Source organism: Ostrinia nubilalis, chromosome 9 (genome assembly GCF_963855985.1).
Source record: "Ostrinia nubilalis chromosome 9, ilOstNubi1.1, whole genome shotgun sequence".
In the NCBI taxonomy this organism is placed as follows: Eukaryota; Metazoa; Arthropoda; class Insecta; order Lepidoptera; family Crambidae; genus Ostrinia; species Ostrinia nubilalis.
Genome location: NC_087096.1, coordinates 12,584,464 through 12,603,087, shown reverse-complemented (window position 1 = coordinate 12,603,087; position 18,624 = coordinate 12,584,464). Strand labels below are relative to the sequence as shown.

Sequence of the window (18,624 nt, the reverse complement as noted above, 5' to 3'; positions counted from 1 at the left end):
AGGTTTTAAATATAAATTTTAACTTAGTAACATTCAAAAATAAGTTCGCGAGTGTAAAACTTAGTTTCAAGCACAGATATAGATTTCAAGCATCCACCAGTCGTACACAAACATCCTTCTACACCCAACTGCGTTCATAGTTTCGTATCATAACCCCGCCATAATAAGCACGTACCAAGAACAATATGTTAAGGCATATTCATACGGCGCACGTATTGCATTCACGAGTTCCAAAAACCGCAAATTTCAATATGGGAAGTGTGAACAGCGAACAACGGCATAATCACAGTCCGGTCGACGCTCCTACGTCATGCTGAATGAGGAATAGCCCTCGCGCGCCTTTAGCGAAAATTGATACTGGCAGCTAATTAATATTCGATGTTTGAATTTGAATTGTCGCGCTCGCTTGTTTTTTTTTAATCTTTTTTTTTAATGGCTATGCTATGCTATGTCTCTTGCCAGTGTCGAGTTAAATTTAAAAATCTTTTCTGAAATACAAAATTACGTTTTTCTTTTTCTTTTTATGGCGTTGGATGCCAGATGAGTACACCTATAGTTTGGCATCGCGGTTGTAATACGCGTACAGTATTTTTTTTTACAGTTCGTGTTCATTGAGTTTAATACCTTTATGGTTTAATCTTGAATCAAACTAAGGAACTTACTCATATTCATATTCGAAACCACTAAAACATAGGTTAGGTTAGGAGAGGTTAAAACTATGTCCGGAAATTGAATTAATGCAAAAAATCAAAATCAAATAAGTAGTGTACGTTACATAACATTGATTAAGATAAATGACATCAATTTTAATATCTCCCAGCACAATATCCGAAATCTTTTCGATTTTCGCGCTGTAATTAACTTATCGCCATTAACGAATATTACTTCCCTACTTGAGTGCTCCGAACATAATACTAGCTAACAAAGGGAGCCCTAAAAGCATTATTAAGGTCAGGGCACATCCTCGGTCCCTTTCTATAGAACCTTAACACCTCAAAATCCAATCAGGGCGACACCTCCAGTATTAAATACCGTTTAATTAGACAGAACAATGACGTCACAAATAAGTAGACAATGCGGGACCGCAGGGGTGAATTTTAATTGTCAGGGACCCGGTTATGTCAGGTAGATGACATGGGTTATATACCTGAAGAACATATGAGGAACTTATTACGAGAGATATAGAGTTCTAAATGTGGTGACAATAATGTTGAAGTCCGATATGGTACACAATAGTTCCCGTATGAAACGGCCATAAACTTGGTATGCTTTTGTGGTGTGGAGTTTAATAGTTTTCTCGTTTTATCACGTGAATAAATAAGTCAGCTGTATATCATGTAGATAAGTCGTTGTTAGTGCTTTTCGAATTATCACTGTTTAATAAAGACATCGTTTATGTATTCATCTATACAAAGAAAGTTCTTTGGCCTAATTATCAAAGAAATAAGTATTGTTGCTTCAGATGATGAACAAAATTTAAGTATTATGTATCACACACATAATAAAGCTCTGAAGAAAACTATAACATTAAATTTAGATGATAATATAGATCTAGATTATGATGATAGCAAAAATAAGCATCAACATTCAATAAACTACTTTTGGTATAGAGCAAGGTTGTTTGTACCATTGTTAGTAGAAATAACAAATCATCAACGAAGCCACAAAGTATAAAAACGTTCGTCCATTACTTAGTTCCGATCTTTGGCTCCATCCCAACGGGGCACGAACCATTCGATGCGGATAAAGTTTTACTATAGGGGAGCGGAACCGAATATTGGATACGCGCGCAATACTGGATACTCCAATTACTGAAAAAGTAACAACGCTATCTTCATGAAATATTTAAAACCAGTTGGTCAATGCAATGTTAGGGATAGTTTCCTAAACGGCATCGCCATATTTCTCTTTACTTGGCAATCAAATTTTAAAGTGCGTTTTTCGTTCATCGTTTTATTTTTGATATTGACTTCAGGAGGCAATAAAACTATGATAAGTGATGTTTTTATTTGAGTGATAGTACATAATAGCCAGGTAAAAAGTTAGTGAAGCATATTAAATGCGTTTTCTCGATAATTGGAATAGGTTAAAAATTTCATAACGGTTTTTGTAAAAAATAGGTAGTTACCTCAATATTGGATACCTAGCTATTCCCAATACTGGGTATCCAGTATAAGGGTACCTAAATAAATTGTAGCATTTATTATTCTTCTGACAGTGTGACATGCATAAAATGCTATTATTTAATAAGGAAATGAGATATTTAAAAGCATCCAAAGCTTTTCGCGGGGCACGATTACCATTGGAAAGCTGTGAAAAACCGATATAAAACAATAGACCAGTTAATTAAAACGAAGCTAGGACGAAAAGCTACTTTTTATCCTGAAATGGAAAAGGAGCTTATTAACTACTGTTTACTGATGGTCAACAGTTGTTATGGCTTGAGAGCTTTCGACGTTCGCAAATTAGCTTTATAACTACCTTACCTAAGTCTGTCGCCATAACAACAATGTTAACAGCATTGTTGTGTTCCGGCAGTTAAAGGTAAGATAGCCAGTTCCTCCGTGGTTGAGGATTCCGGGTGAAGCTCGCTTCCACCTTCGGCCTGATCATCACTTACCATCAGGTGAGATACAGGCCAAGAGCTTCCTCGTTGTAGATAAAAAAAAATAAAAAAAAACGAGCAATACATAACAAAATAATTCAGTTACCTAATAAACTAGCTACCGCAACCATCATCATCATCATCATCTCAACCATAGGACGTCCACTGCCGAAAATAGGCCTCCATATTAAATTGTTATCCTAATATGGGATATCCGATATTAGGAAGGTACAGTGTCCAGTATTAGGGTACACAAAATTTCATGATTGATTTGTGCCATTTTGGATAAATATTTATTTATAAAAATAAATAAAAGAGTTAAGACATAATTTGGTTTACTAACTTAAAGTATAATGATACGCAATAATTTAAAGTGCAATTAATGAATAAATTTTTGAATTTGTATGAGTTTTTTTTTAAGTTTTCAAAAAGTATCCAGTATTTGGTACTTCTCCCCTACACTCGCAAACTCGATTAGTATGCGCCACGTAGACCTAGACTATGATAGGAACGTCCCAAGAAAAAACCTCCATTTGCAAAGAAATGCAAATATTTTAAAAGGCTTGGGACGTCTGAAGCCGCGGCGCGCATACGAAACTTTCTCTCCGGAAAAAATTGATGTCCTTTTATGGAACCTTGACTTGTCCTGATGAGAAACGCAGCGATCGCATTCGCTAAATAATACAGAAAGTAATTATGTCACGCGTCATTACAGCGTTTAACAATAACCGCGAAGATGTCCGCGTGACCTTAAGGCCTAAAGCTGGTTTCTCATTGGTCTTTGTAAAAAAAAAGTTTTTCATTTTATTACTCAAAACGTAACGACCTGATCAGAGCCTCCTAGAGCCCTTTTAGTAAGGTCGACAAAGTCCTGCAGGGTCTACGTCTCGCTACTCTAGCGAAAACACTAGCAGGCTGAGAATCCACTGACCGCTTTCTACCCAGTGAAGCTATTTCTACTTGGGCCAAGAGCAGAAAGCAAAACAAATGGTGAACTACTATGATAGAGCCGTATCAAAATCTAACAATCCTCGCGTGTATTTCAGGTGCTGAATAAGTGTAATATTTTTAACTAGCTTTCCGCCCGCGGCTTCGCCGGTGTGGAATTCTGTCTGTCACAGAAAACTTTATCGAGCGCGTCCCTGTTTCAAAAACCGGGATAAAAACTATCCTATGTCCTTTCCCGGGACTCAAACTATCTCTGTGCCAAATTTCATCTAAATCGGTTCAGTGGTTTAGGCGTGAAAGCAAGACCGACAGAGTTACTTTCGTATTTATAATATTAGTATAGATAGTATAGATTGATATTTCAATCGGGCATTTTAATGATTGGTAAAATTGGTGGAAAGTAATCCTCCGATGCCCGATCATACTTCTAGATCTGGTGTTAGTTTTACTTACTCTGCGTCATAGTTTACTCACTTACTCATAATCTTAACAATATTTGAACCACACTCTTAAAAATGTATTTTAAAGGTCAACTACTGTCACAAGCCAATGAGGACCCGGCTTAAGTAACAGCAAGTAATATACAATGATAATTTAGTATGAAATTAACGGACAGCGGGCCTCTGTTCTCCGCCGCTAAGTAAACAAGGTTGATAAATAAGAAATTATTGCATGATTGGTATTAATTAATGCACTTTAAACTGAGAGGGAAGACCTTTTACATACATAAACATAATTTCCATAAGTTAAACAGTTACATAAGAAGGGATGTAACAACAAAGAATAGTAAGGCTGGGTGCACCATCTTACATTAAATATAACAAACTCCATACAATACACCGGTTATGGTTTTAGTTTACGGTTAAAGTAAAGCTCTAAATTTTACAAAAAAATAAAACAATCACTAATCTTTCCTGAACATAATTATAATCCGGGCCTTTTAGCATTTTAAAGAGAATTCTTATTAGAGGAATATCAGAAAAAAATAATGAAACAAGAAAGACATACATCCAGGAACATATGCAAATGTTTGAAGAAAGTATTCAAATAAAAAAAAATCGAGATTTAACCGGTTTCCGTGTAAAGGGAAGAGAAATATTAATTGCATGCAAAACTCGTTGTATCGGTCTGAAAAGTTTCTTCTCAAAGGATCTGAAGTATTCGTGGGGCGATTCGGATAGGGATGTTCAAGTTTGTGTATGTTTTGTATCCAGGGCCCCGATAGTGGTAATAAATAACGCCTAATTGATCACCCGCGATACTGAATTGCACATCAGCTGGAATGAAAATGGAGAGTGATTGGAGATGAAACGCGATTGAATTGGAGATCGCGGTAATCGGGTTCCAGTTCATATTTGATTGATAAAAATGAGTTGTAATATACTCGTATTGATAAAAAATAGGCTCCGAAACTACTGGATCGATTTGAAATTTCTTTCACCTTTGCCTTTCAAATTACATAAATTTACAAAATAGGTTGCTGCTGTATTTCCTGAACACTATAATCTGGGTGTTTTCAAGGCGAGAGTGAATAGGCACTTACAGGGCAGATATGTAGGTACCATCCTAGACTGCATCTCACTTAACACCAGGTGCGATTGCGGTCAAATACCTGCCTTGTCTAGCATAAAAAAAAAAGATCGCCGGTCAGCTAGTAAAAAGATAAATCGAATACTAAAGCAAAACATAACACATCACTAAACATAAATCCCACTTTTAGCACATCCCTACAAGCCACCAAACTCCAACTCGGGAGTAAACCGTTGAATTCTTGTGCTCATGTAGTACTTGTGTTGGATATGTAGAGAGCTTGTCTAGACAGCGCGGATCAACCGGCTTTCGATATTTCATGTGTTTGATATCTCACCTCTTTTGTAGAATAAGTGTATTGAGGCTGGGTTTCACCATCTGTCGCACCTTTAAAATCGTCAAAAATCTGTTAACTCCATACAAAAAATACCGGTTATCGTTAAAATTAGGTGGTGCAACTCAGCCTAAGTATCTATATCTATACAGTGTGTCCGGGCATGTAGTGATCAAACTTTAAGGGCGTAATCTATGGACAATTTTATCGATGAAAATACTTCAAATTTGGGGCTTGACCCATTTCTCGAAAAATTACATCGATTTAAGTTTTTAATTTTTAGTTTACACCTCTGCTTTAAGAAACAAGTGAAAGCGTGGGTAGCTTAACATTAATAGGCAAAAATATTATATCATGCGATAGCCAATAAAATTACCTATTAGCAGAAGTAGAAAACAGATACAAGTTTCATACATTTTAAGGGAGTAAGAATGGATTTAATTAGAAAAAACCGTGACTTTTTTCACTTCTTTTTTAGTTATTTTCCAACACAAGAAAAACCAAGTCGTTAAGGTATGTTTTATTTGCATTGTATTTTTAGTATTTGAGCTATTCTACAAAACGAATGTAAATTTATTAGTCTACGTCTATTAGTTTCGACGTAATTGTTGAACAAAGATACCCCTTCCCAGCGGTTTCCATAGTAATCGGAATAGGTTGTGTGATTCTTTCAGGCAGTGCATTTTCGCATGTCGCGTGCGCTATGGAAACCGCTGGGAAGGGGTATCTTTGTTCAACAATTACGTCAAAACTAATAGACGTAGACTAATAAATTTACATTCATTTTGTAGAATAGCTCAAATACTAAAAATACAATGCAAATAAAACATACCTTAACGACCTGGTTTTTCTTGTGTTGGAAAATAACTGAAAAAGAAGTGAAAAAAGTAATGTATTTTTCTAATTAAATCCATTCTTACTCCCATAAAATGTACGAAACTTGTCTGCTTTCTTCTTCTACTAATAGATAATTTTATTGGCTATCGCATGATATAAAATATTTGCCTATTAATGTTAAGCTACCCACGCTTTCACTTGTTTTTTAAAAGCAGAGGTGTAAACTAAAAATTAAAAACTTAAATCGATGTAATTTTTCGAGAAATGGGTCAGGCCCCAAATTTGAAGTATTTTCATCGATAAAATTGTCCATAGATTACGCCCTTAAAGTTTGATCACTACATGCCCGGACACACTGTATATACAGGGTGGAAATGATAAGTGATCTCACTCGATTATTTCTAAACCATACAAGATATCGAAAAACTGGTTCCTGATCCTGAAAGTGCTTTACGAGCTCTTTCAAACGGCACCAATAACAGGTTACAGAATAAACTGGATCTATCCGAAAACTCAATGTTTCCGGCTTCCATACATTTGGTACAGCCTCATAATATTAAAAACTTCAGAAGGTATCGTAAAACTGGTTACTAATCCTAAAAGTGCTTAAAAACGAGCTCTATCCAACGATATCAATATTAAGTTACAGAATAAACTGGATCTATCCAAAAATCCAATGTTTCCATCCCCCATACATTTAGTACTACCACAGTCATGGCACTCTTGATACTTGATACAACACTTTATAGCAAGTAAAGCCTAAAACTAATTTTTTCCTTGAATAATTTTAAATAAAAATGCAATTTACGAGTTTTTTTTAGGTTCATTATTTAATTTTTAAAAATTACACTTAATATTGTGTGGTTGGCATACATTTAGTATGGAAGCTGGAAACATTGAATTTTCAGATACTTCCAGTTTATTCTGTAACCTGTTATTGGTACCGTTTGAAAGAGTTCGTAAAGCACTTTCAGGGTCAGTAACCAGTTTTTCGATATCTTGTATGGTTTAGAAATTATCGAGTGAGATCACTTATCGTTTCCACCCTGTATAAAAGAAAGTCGTGTTAGTTACACCACTTATAACTCAAGAACGGCTGAACCGATTTAGCTGAAAATTGTCATGGAGGTAGTTTAGAGCCAGGAGAAGGACATAGGATACTTTTTATCCCGTTCGAAATAAAAAAAAAGTCTGCTTATTTATTGCCATTAGGGCGGAACAAAGTTCGCCGGGTCAGCTAGTTCTTTATACGTGTAGATTGTAGGTATATGACAAACGCTCTTTAGTTGCATGTCCGCAACTGTTCTATGAAAAATTTTATTAACCAACCAAGTATTTATAAAGAGCGGTCCACATAAGATAACTTTGAGGTAGGTATCTTACTTGGGACAGATCTTCATCATTCATCAGGTAGGTACAATATTTCGCAGCTGCATTAAAAGTATTATTAGAAACAAAGTAATGTACACACAACAAAAAATTGGGAATTATTTTAATGTAATATTATTGAAATGCAATCAATAGACTCTCTTTTCGTTAACTTCGAATCAACGTTTTATCTGATTCATTTTATTAACTCCTGTTTTTTTAAATATGTACAAGTGAAAATTGATTTAATATTAATACGCTAGTAGAACATAAAACATTTAACTATAAGCATGTATTTTGGATTTTGATTCGAACCAGTAAAAGTTTGATTTCTAAAAATAATTACCTTAATTGGGCTACATACACTTTGAACTGTAATCACGGGGTCTAATTATGTAAACTAATTTCCATTGCATGTTCCATTTAAAGGGCGAGCCAATTTGACCGCGCGAATGAGAAGTTCAAACTAGGTTAGTACCTGTACCAGGTACAAATTGCTACTAATTTAATTGTTCTGGAGTAAAGTTACTATTTAAAAAGCGCTTTTATACTTCCCATTTAAACTCGGACTCTTCAAGACAATAATGCGGGCTGGCTAACAAGAAGCTAGAATATACAGGGTGATTTTGTTATGAGTGTCCAAATTTTTAGGAGCTATTCAGATTTAGTAACCTAATCGATTTACGTAAAGAATATTTTTTTTCATAACCTTTAAAAAATAAGATATGGGCGAAAACCCGCGAATTAGATTTTCAATAATTTTTTTCGCAAAAAATTCCACGATTAAAAATAATTAAGATAAAGTTGTATTGTTAAAATTGTTCTATAGATCTTATTAAAAAAAATTACTGATTACAACGTCACCCTGTATGTAGTTTCGGAACTTGTACGATAATATTTCAGCATGCCGCACACTCACTAAAATGTACGCCAATAAAATCTCTTCTCTCGACTTCCAGGTATTTTCCAAAGAACATTTTCTTGCAAGCAGCGGTCACAGATTTCCCGCAAACTTTATTTTGGTTGCCTTACACGGATAGGTTACGAGCTAGCTGAATGGTTGCCTGGCGCCGACAAATCCAATAAGAGCCGTGCCTCCAAGAAATTTATGTTATTGACCGGATTATACCGGCTGACGTGTGAGAACTGGGAACTCGGTACAGACCACACAAGCGAGACCCCTGACATGTTCTCATTTCCCCCCTCATTGGTCTCCAAGATGAGGCGAATGGCGAGGGTGTGCAGGTCACGCGTCGTGGACGTTTTATTGATTGTTCCACTGAACACCTTTTTAGACGCGTCAGCTATCGCCCTTCGAGGGTTCCTGTTCTACATATTACGTGCTAAACGGTTTTGGATGCCTTCCATCATGTTTTGATATATTATTTCCCGGAGGGGCAAAGTTTTATAGGAGTTTTCGGATAAAATTATATCGCTGGCTTGGGGATCGCCTTTAAGATAAGTAATATTTGCTTGGAACGTGGCTCAAACAATCGTTTGATTTAGTTAAGAGGTAATAAAACAAAGTTAGGTAAGAAATGGAAAAAGCTCGAGAGATTGATTGGTCTAGACATCCTACAATATACACAAATTGAAACCTTGGTTTTCTTCCACTGTAAATGATTGTCGATTGAATTGAAACTCAAGTTTTTATGTTTTTGTAAGTCAATCCACAGATTCCATAGATAGAAAAATAACTGAAAATTTTTTGACGAAACAATAAGGCTGGGTTGCATCATCTAACTTTAACTTTGATAAACGTCAAAAATCTGCCATTACATACAAAGCACCGGTTATCATCATAGTTACCTTTAAAGTTAGGTGATGCAAATCAGCCTAAGTAAGTATACCCTGAAATTCTATTCTAAATTCATGAATAATTTTAAAAATTAAGTAAATAGTAACTACAATATTACTCTTTATTACATACTTGTATAAAAAATAAACGGACTTCTAAAACTCATGACCACTGGACAAAATGCCCGTTAGGATTTGCTGTGACTGACGTGAAATGTATTTGGGCCGCACTCAGCGGTCGGGCTTAATTTCCGCGCGGCGACGGTCAAGCCGGGTAAAAAGAGGATTTTCTATACTTTATATAGGAATACTTAGCTATATCTTCGATCTGTGTGCTTCAAAAAATCCATGAAGATTTTACTTCTTGAAATTAGCCGCTAGGGGCGCTGCACAAAATTTAGGCTGGGTTGCAGCATCTTACTTTAACTTTGATAAGTAAATGTCAAAAATCTGTCTTACGGTCAAAGTTAGATGGAGCAACTCAGCCTAAATGTCATTTTTACAGTCGCTAGCGAGCACACCTAACATAAACTCATGGTAAGCACACTGTACTTTTCAGTGTCAGCGTGTTAACTAATGATGGATCTAATCATGTTAACTAATTTAATCTTACTTGAGCTCAGACTACTCATTAATTTTTTTACCTTCGCCTTATCTGCACAATAATATGTTCCTTTGTCAATAAACCGAAAGATTTGTCTTCTTGTTCATAATTATGAACAATTAAAACAGCTTTTATATTGATTTCAGTAATAAGAAAAAAAATAGTTTAGTACGTAGTATTTCATAATAAAAAAATCTGTCTTTCATCTAACGTTCAAATTTTCAGAACCACCGCATGATATTAACCTGAAGGACAAAATAAAATTCTCGAGTGCACCATATTACTTCGGAATATCGAGGGCTTGAAGCATAAGTTTCCTCTCAGGGAGGGTTTTGTTTAAACCTCCTCTCATCGGCGGGCATAAGGAAGATCGTTGACTAAAGTCGATGTCCATTTATACGGTTTTGATAAAAAAATATGTCGATAGTTTTTTTTTTTGCACTAACCAACCATAATTTTTTTGCACTTGCATTGAATTTTCATTTCAGTTTGTATACCTATGGTCTGTGCTAATCAGAATAATTGTGGTTAGATATAATATTATTTTTATGTAACTACAATAAATTAGGTAGAATTTGATTACTTCCAGGGTTTTGAAAGACGAATAAAATGGACTTTATTGATCAATCATAAGCAATTACCACCACCCATAGGCACCTGCATCATTTTTCTTTTCATTCTTTTCTTTTTAATGATTTTATCTTAAACTTGCATCTTATGACGCTTAAATTTGTACTTTTATCGATACGTAACATCGACGTCTTACTGCACTAGAAAAGTTTAATAAATAACACGAGCAAATGGCTGGCATCGCTTATTATTTATCGCAGTTTCGAGGGTTGACTTCGACTTGCTTATTCTCATATGTTGGCAAGATTCTGCACTAAATCATTTGCATTATGGTCATGATTTCTATTAAGTTTTCCGAAAGTTATTACTCTAACGCTCGTTTTCGCAAAACTTGCAAAGGAAAAATATTTTCGATAACATAACTGAATCTACAGTTTTCAGTGCTGCTGTTAGACAGCTAAGGTACGAGTACCTCGATTGAGTATCACTAATTAGGATAACATTTATTACAACAAAAATAAACACTAGGCTGGATTTACCTATTTAGCGACGCAGTTTCATGAAGTAGAGCCATAGTTTAGATCAGACATGTCTTTATGATTTTCAAGTATATTAAATGTAGAGATAATAATATTATGGCTTGATTACGATTTAATGTCTTTCCCGACCATAATAAGCCGGGTCTCTTCAAGAATCTCTCATTGAAGAGGCAAAGAGGAACAGTGAATATTACAAGGCAGGTATGTACTATCCTAGACTGCATCTTATTTAACATTAGGTGCATGTGATTGCAGTCAATTAAGTACCTGTTTTGTTCTGTATAAAATTTCATGTTTCAGCAATACTTACTTATTACCACATTTTTAAAACTCGAAGCCGGCATTATTTTTATAACTCGATCTTCCATATCCAAAAATAAAACACATTACCTTCGCTTTCCTTATTTCACAGTCGGCATCAAACCGAACTGGAAGCCGGGCCACTTTCATCAGTTCCGGGCATTTGGCGGGGATACATAAATCCGGGCCTTTGATCAGCCCCTACAGCTCCCTTGGGATAAGGGGGACACCACGTGAGGAGATAGAGATCAGTCGCTATGTGGGACATGGAGATTTGATGGCCTCTACACCTTTTGATAGAGTACGATAGGACTTTCATGCGATTGCTAAAAACATATTTTCTGTCAAAACTTACCTTTGTAATGCCCGTATTCACAGGGTGACACACAAACCAATCACAGAACTGTATTCAACGCTATGCCTTCCATTTGCTGCTTCACTTAAGCAAGCATCGTTTGTGAATACGGGCGTTGTTTGTGAATGTGATATTTACATGACATGGTCAAGGAAAAACCTTTGTTATTAACGGTCATAGCTTTAATTCTTCGTTATTTTTTTTTTCAGTAAAACATCAAGCTTTGCCCTTATTTCGCATCATTCTACTTCTCCTAAAATAAAATATGGCAAGATTTATTTTCCCAACCACATCTAAAATCAGTCGAAAACCTATTTAGCCTATCTACTCACAAAACAATTGACAGTCAACACAAAAACAACAAGTCATAGATGGAGATTCCATGACCATGACGACCAGTCGCCTTCAAATGACGTAATCACATCGAGGGTCCTGTCACATGCATTAAGCGCGGGAGGTGTTACTGGCGGATTGTTAGTGGAGATTGTAAATCTTCGCACCTGAATAACTTTTTGAAGTTTTCTTCGAAGATTTTTATTTTGTGTGTGTATAAAATCTTTATCGAGCGTATCTATTATAACTAGTACATAGATGATGTTATTGGACTAGGAGTACCTAAAGATAATGAAGATTTAAATCCCAAAAGGCATTTTATTTTTTTAAACATTTACAGACTATATCTATTTATTAAGTTTGGTTTGTTTTGCACCAAATACATTGTTACACTATTCAATTCAGCCGTTTGTAACGTTACATTACATAGAGTTACATACATTTTAGGATGAATTAAGACCTTATTTGTATGCAATTAGAGCACACCTAGTTTGCCATGGTAATCTTTTACCAATCAACCTAGAAGTCCCATGAGACCCAAGGCAACCATCTCAATTACAAAAACATGCCAATCCCATAACTCCATAAATCATTTACATACAAACTCGCATCCATATTCAATCGGCACATTGTTTAATTGTATGAGCTTAGAAAAAAACCATACAACGCTGTTGGGTAAAATGATTGCATGTGACCATACATTAATTAACATCGACAGCTCATTTCTGTTGAAAAATAGCTTCTATTGCAAGCACTTAAGGACTCACAAAGTTTAGCTTGAAGTATAAATGTTTGAGGACAATAATTCATTAGGGTCATCGGGTCCAAAGAAAGGTAAAGGGCAAGCGATTAATAACTTAATTACCACCTCTTAGGAGTCCTAATGAGTTGACCTGCGCGTGAGCAAACTATAGGAGCGTGGGTAAATGATTGTAATTATGGATCTATTACATTGTTTCGTAGTCATAGTTACATAGTTGTTCTTTGGTGTGAATATTGACTTCCTGAAAGCTATTTAAAATATCCATGTGATTATTATACTGGGTGGCGCAAAAGTAAAGACCCTATTTGGTTCAGCTATAACATTTTTTCTAAATTAGAAAACTAGATTTAGGTTTTTTTAAATGTATATTTGTGCCATTAAATTTCGTACCATTAGGATTTAAAGATGATGTCTTTTAAATGGTGACCTCCAGAGTTGATACACATTTGAGCCCTATTTATGATATTTTGCATAACTTGCCGTAACACTTCCTGCGATATGTTCGTTATTTCTTGACGAATGTTTTTTTTTAGAGCTGCGAGAGTCTGTGGCTTGTTCACATACACCCGAGATTTCAAAAAACCCCAAAGAAAGAAGTCTGGACTGGTCAGATCGGGTGATCTTGCAGGCCAAGGCAAATCGCCAAAACGAGAGATAACTCGGCCTGGAAAAGCGTCCGTAAGAACATTGACACAATTATTCCACGTTCTTGGGGAGTAAAACGGTCCATGTTTATTTTCAGTGTATTTTACATTTGTTCACTACACAATTTTCAACAACAAAATGACAGAAAATGTCATATAAAAAAAAAAGTATTTTCTTTTAGTGCCAGTACTTTTGCGCCACCCGTTATCATCAAATAAATTAGTCTATAAATCAGTGTTGGACTCTCTGCATTCAAAAGTTTTAGGTTCGTTTCCTAAGTGGTGAAACCTTCTACCACACATGGTCCACCCAGAAGGTGGACCGACGACCTTTAAAAAGGCAGCAAGAAGGCACTGGATGCAGACCGCTACCAACCGGTCATCATTGGGGAGAGGTCTATGTTCAGCAATGGACGTCCTATGGCTAAAATGATGATGAAACTAGTACTCAGGATTATGATGTGCTTGGGGGCTTCCATGAGGGCTACCATAGTTAGCACTACCACAGAATAATAATAAGTACTACGTACAGAAGTTTTACTTCGCGAAGGTATTTAAAAAAATGTATGCTCAATGTCATTAACAATATGGTGTAATTTAGCTTGTCTCAAGAGTCAAGCAAGTTTGTCAGAAGTTTTGTTGACAAACGTCAGTGATCGGTACTGCGCCGAAGCTATAGGGCTGACTTCGGTAAAATGATGTGACGTGAGGTGCCAATCTGCGGAAAATGGCGGAGGAAATACATGATTTAGCATGAATTATCATGAATAATATTAACTACTTATTTACCTCTCAGTGTCTTCAGGCAACTTAAAAAAGTACATTCTGTGTTTTTATTATTATTTAGGCAGTTAAATACTGCACAGTATTTAGTACACCATTTTCTTTATTTTTTTCCATCATACACAAGAATACGCGTGCGTGAGTCAATGTTCGCTCGTATGTGAGGCCTTGTCGAATAGTACTCTTGTAGGGGGCAATCGTGCGTGTTTTGTTTTCGATGTAAACTCGCGGAGATGAACAGGCCTGGCACTACTAGCAAGTGACTTACTAGTCAGTGGCGCCAACTAGTGGACGCAAATGCGATACCTTACTGGGTGTGCTAGATACAGGTGAGGCAAAACCCTCCCAACTGAACAATGAATGTAAACAACAGTACCGAATAACAAACAACCTGCAACCTGAATTTTACCATTCGGAACCAAACTGCACAAAGTTCTATACAACATTAATTCAACATAAACAGTACAAGTAGTCAACAATTAGCCAACAAGACCATACCTAAGTACAGTCGGCGCCGAGTTGAAATTTATGGGTGACTGGTACTGCACGCTGTTTATAGATTCTGCACCCTATCACGAGTGAATAGGATCGAAAATTCAACAGGAATGAGTACATTCCTGTGCATCTGACTGTACAGTTAGAGATAGTTCCTAGGTAAGTCTATCCCGGAACAAGAGAAGTAGCCAAATATTGAATTGACATTGTAATATTACGACGACTAGTGACTTATAGTTTTGACTACTTAATAAGCAATCAAGTGTTTTGTGTCATTAATGCATGTGAATTATTAATTTATTCATTGATTTATTAATCACTTAAATTATTGTATGCCAACCAGGCGAAACATAGTGAGACTATCACAATGTAATATTTTTATCTGTAAACACCTATGTTTCACAATAAATAATTTTGAATTTTGAATTTTGTTAGATTTTAACCGAAGTATTTTACGGGGAGGTTTTTAGGGGTTTTTTACTTACCTACTCTACTTATTTCTCCGAATACTGTGATGTCCTATTTTGATACTTTAAAATTTGACAGAATGATGCTATTTTCATCAGTGTTATGGCAACAGCTTACTCAAAAATACAAATCTCGAGTAGAGGAGAATGAATGTTTTATCCATTTATCTAGGATTTAAGGCTTTAGGGTCTATAACATCACCTTACACCCAATAAGGGCGGAATAGTAAAGAAAAATGTTGCAAAAACGGGAAATATGTATTATTTAAAATCTTGCTGGACCTACAAAACTATAGGTTGCAGGCAACGAACGTGTCTAGATGGTTGTGTGACTACCACCTAGCTAGAGAGAACATCCGTTACTATACCTAGACAATTCCTTGCTAAAAACATCACGACTTCTGAAGTTGCTCTGGATTCTGAACTGATACTCGCCGAAGATATCTTGAAGAAACGTTCGTAACTCGACCACCTTCCGGAGAAAGTGAATAGGTTAAGGCGACGATACACATGCAGGAAACAGAAAAGTAGCTTACATGCTTGTATTGCTTGTGCTGCATGTGCAAGTAACTGGCACAATGTGGACACACTTACATGCCATTTGCGTTCTAGTACGCCGCTATTACCAAGTAAAAAAATTGAAAATCAAATTTAATGTTGTGCTATTTTCTCGCTTACCAGATACAGGCATGTCAGTTAGCATATTATACACAGTGACATTTGGTGGCCTATGCCACGTGCAAGGTATGCAACTGGTATGTAAGTGTACCAGTTACTGCCATGCTGCCGTGCTAGCGATATCAACAGTAACTCCATTTTTTGGCAAAACTACAATGAGCTCTATCTATCAGATGAGCAGCAAAAAATTGGAGTTACTGCTGATATCGCCAGCACGGTAGCATGTGTATCGATGCCTTTACTATGAAAGTGAATATGGAACCACCTCGGGCTGCATTTATAATGCAAAAACACTGACTGCGCAGTGCCTACCTACGTAATGTCAATCTGACACTAGAAAGAACATTATAATAGACAGCCTTGCAATATCGGCATTAGATATTCCATAAATTAAGAGTACAACGTAAAATGCAATGCAATACTTCCCGTTTTATGTGTTCCGTCTTGGAAAATTCTAGAATGCTGGTGGCCAATATTGAGGAACACACAATGGCCTCAACAATTAAATAAGAGATGTCAGTGCGTCTGAAACGCAACTGGTATAGAAAGCTACCAGCATCTGATATGGATCCGGTTCGGTTAATTGTGTTTGTTAAGGAAGACAACGTTGGGTTTTCTAATACTAAAAGCTTATGCGTAAGTATCTATAAATCTTGTTCGTCTCTCTTAAGCTTTTCACAGCATAAGGCGAAGTCTTTAGCAAATCTGTCACATATTCGCAAAAATATAATTTTAATCTTCGGTGTTTTTTTACGACACATAGGTAATATCAAATCAGAAATGAGGAGATCCGTAAACGAACTAAAGTCACTGGCATAGCCCGACGGATTAGTAAGTTGAAGTGGCAATGGGCAGGGCACATAGTACGCAGAACTGACGGCCGATGGGGCAGCAAGGTTTTGGAGTGGAGGCCACGTACCGGAAAACGCAGCGTGGGACGTCCAGTCACCCACAAGGTGGACCGACGACCTGATAAAGGTAGCAGGAAGGCGCTGGATGCAGGCCGCTACCAACCGTGCGATGTGGAAGTCATTGGGGGAGGCCTATGTTCAGCAGTAGACGTCCTATGGCTGAAATGATGATGATGATAATTTTAATCTAACCCAATAGCATAAACAGATACTTTACGTATTTAGTAAAATTATAAATAGTGGTCGATTAGTTGTAATATATTTAATTAATCCGCAAGCAAATTAAAATCAGTCTTGAAAGTAACTATCAAATTAAGGCAATTATTCTCAAAATCACGCAATCCATGTAACGAAACTCCACTAAATATCCTTTGATGTCCTCACAAATAGTTCTCTTTAGTACCAGAACTATCAACGTAATTATTAGTAATGGTCTCTAATTAATTCCACTCGTAAATAACATTGTAATGCGCGTACGCACTTATCTATGCTTATTAGACGGAACGAGGCCTAATTGATGTCATCGTCTGACCGATGCCGTCTGTCAGTCTTATGTCATGTCCTAGATGAAATGTGGCTTATTAATTTTATGTCAAATGACAAACATTCTACATGAGTTGCATCACCTGAACTTTAACCGTAACTATAACTTTAACCGGTGTTTTTATATGGATTACGACAGACTTGAAGTTTGTTATAGTTAATAGTCCAACTCAGCATTTTGTTACCACCACAAACCAATAATTTTCACTTCCCGCTAAAACTAAAAAGTTTCCTCACAATAGACGTAGGTATCATTGAATATTATGACACTGAAAGTTCCAAAAGCCTAAATAAATTACAGCAACAATAACTTAAAACTTTCAGTCTCAAGAAAATTGCCAATAAAGCAAAGAATCTCAAGGTCTGCAGTCCCTTGAAAGTCTCAAAGAAGAACAAAAGACTATCATTACAGCCTCTAAAATTGAAAGATGTAAGTACTTACCGAAGTTAAGAGTTCTCGATACCAAAATTTTTGCCTTCGTAAATGGTCAGTTAAAAAGGCATTTTTCGTAATTTCATTACAAAATAACACGGTATTGAGCTCCATTAAGTAAGCATCCACAAGTTTGTAACAACTAACCCACATTTGCAGTAAATTGATTAATAATCGTGATAACACCGGCATGGTAATCGCCGTCGAGTGGGCATTGGACCTACATGATTTACAAGATCCATGGCAATAATCGTCACTTTCTATAGTACAAGTTACTGGTTTGTAACGAGGGTATAGGCCCGACGATCTCACCATTCATATTTATTGGTCCATATTATGTAAACTCGTACTAGGATTTTATGTCATTAGATTTTACTCGAGTTTTTATTTCTGAATGAAATGGGCTATTTTATAGCTGTGCTTTCTCAACCTAACATGTGTACTTGTTACTCTAAGCAATTTATAGCCTTTCGCCCATCTTATACCTAATTTGAAACCTTTCACTCAATTAACCTATCAGGTGTTGTAAACCTGTGAATAGTTCGATAGATGCCTTTCAATATATCGAATTTGAAGTTACCATTTCACATGATAATAGGACAATAACTTCAAAAGAAACCATAGTAATAGTAGAAAGATAATTTAAAGGACATTGTCAGAAACCGCCTAAAAAACCGCCCAAAAACATTAACCCATCATAATTATTTTCTATTTTTTTTAATACATTAAGCACCCTTTCGTTCTAATGGACACTTAAGCATTGAAAAATTAAATAAATAAGTCTTTT

At 36.1% G+C, this 18,624-nt stretch overlaps 1 protein-coding gene across 1 annotated transcript in view; it reads left to right on the top strand.

Moving 5' to 3' along the window:
* LOC135074686 (multiple inositol polyphosphate phosphatase 1-like) overlaps positions 1–14,596 on the top strand; it is a 480,690-nt gene extending 466,094 nt beyond the window's left edge. The window contains exon 11 of the transcript XR_010257875.1: positions 14,582–14,596. The gene's annotated coding sequence lies outside the window, so the exon portion shown is untranslated. The remainder of the gene's footprint in view (positions 1–14,581) is intronic.
* Positions 14,597–18,624: the final 4,028 nt, after the last annotated feature.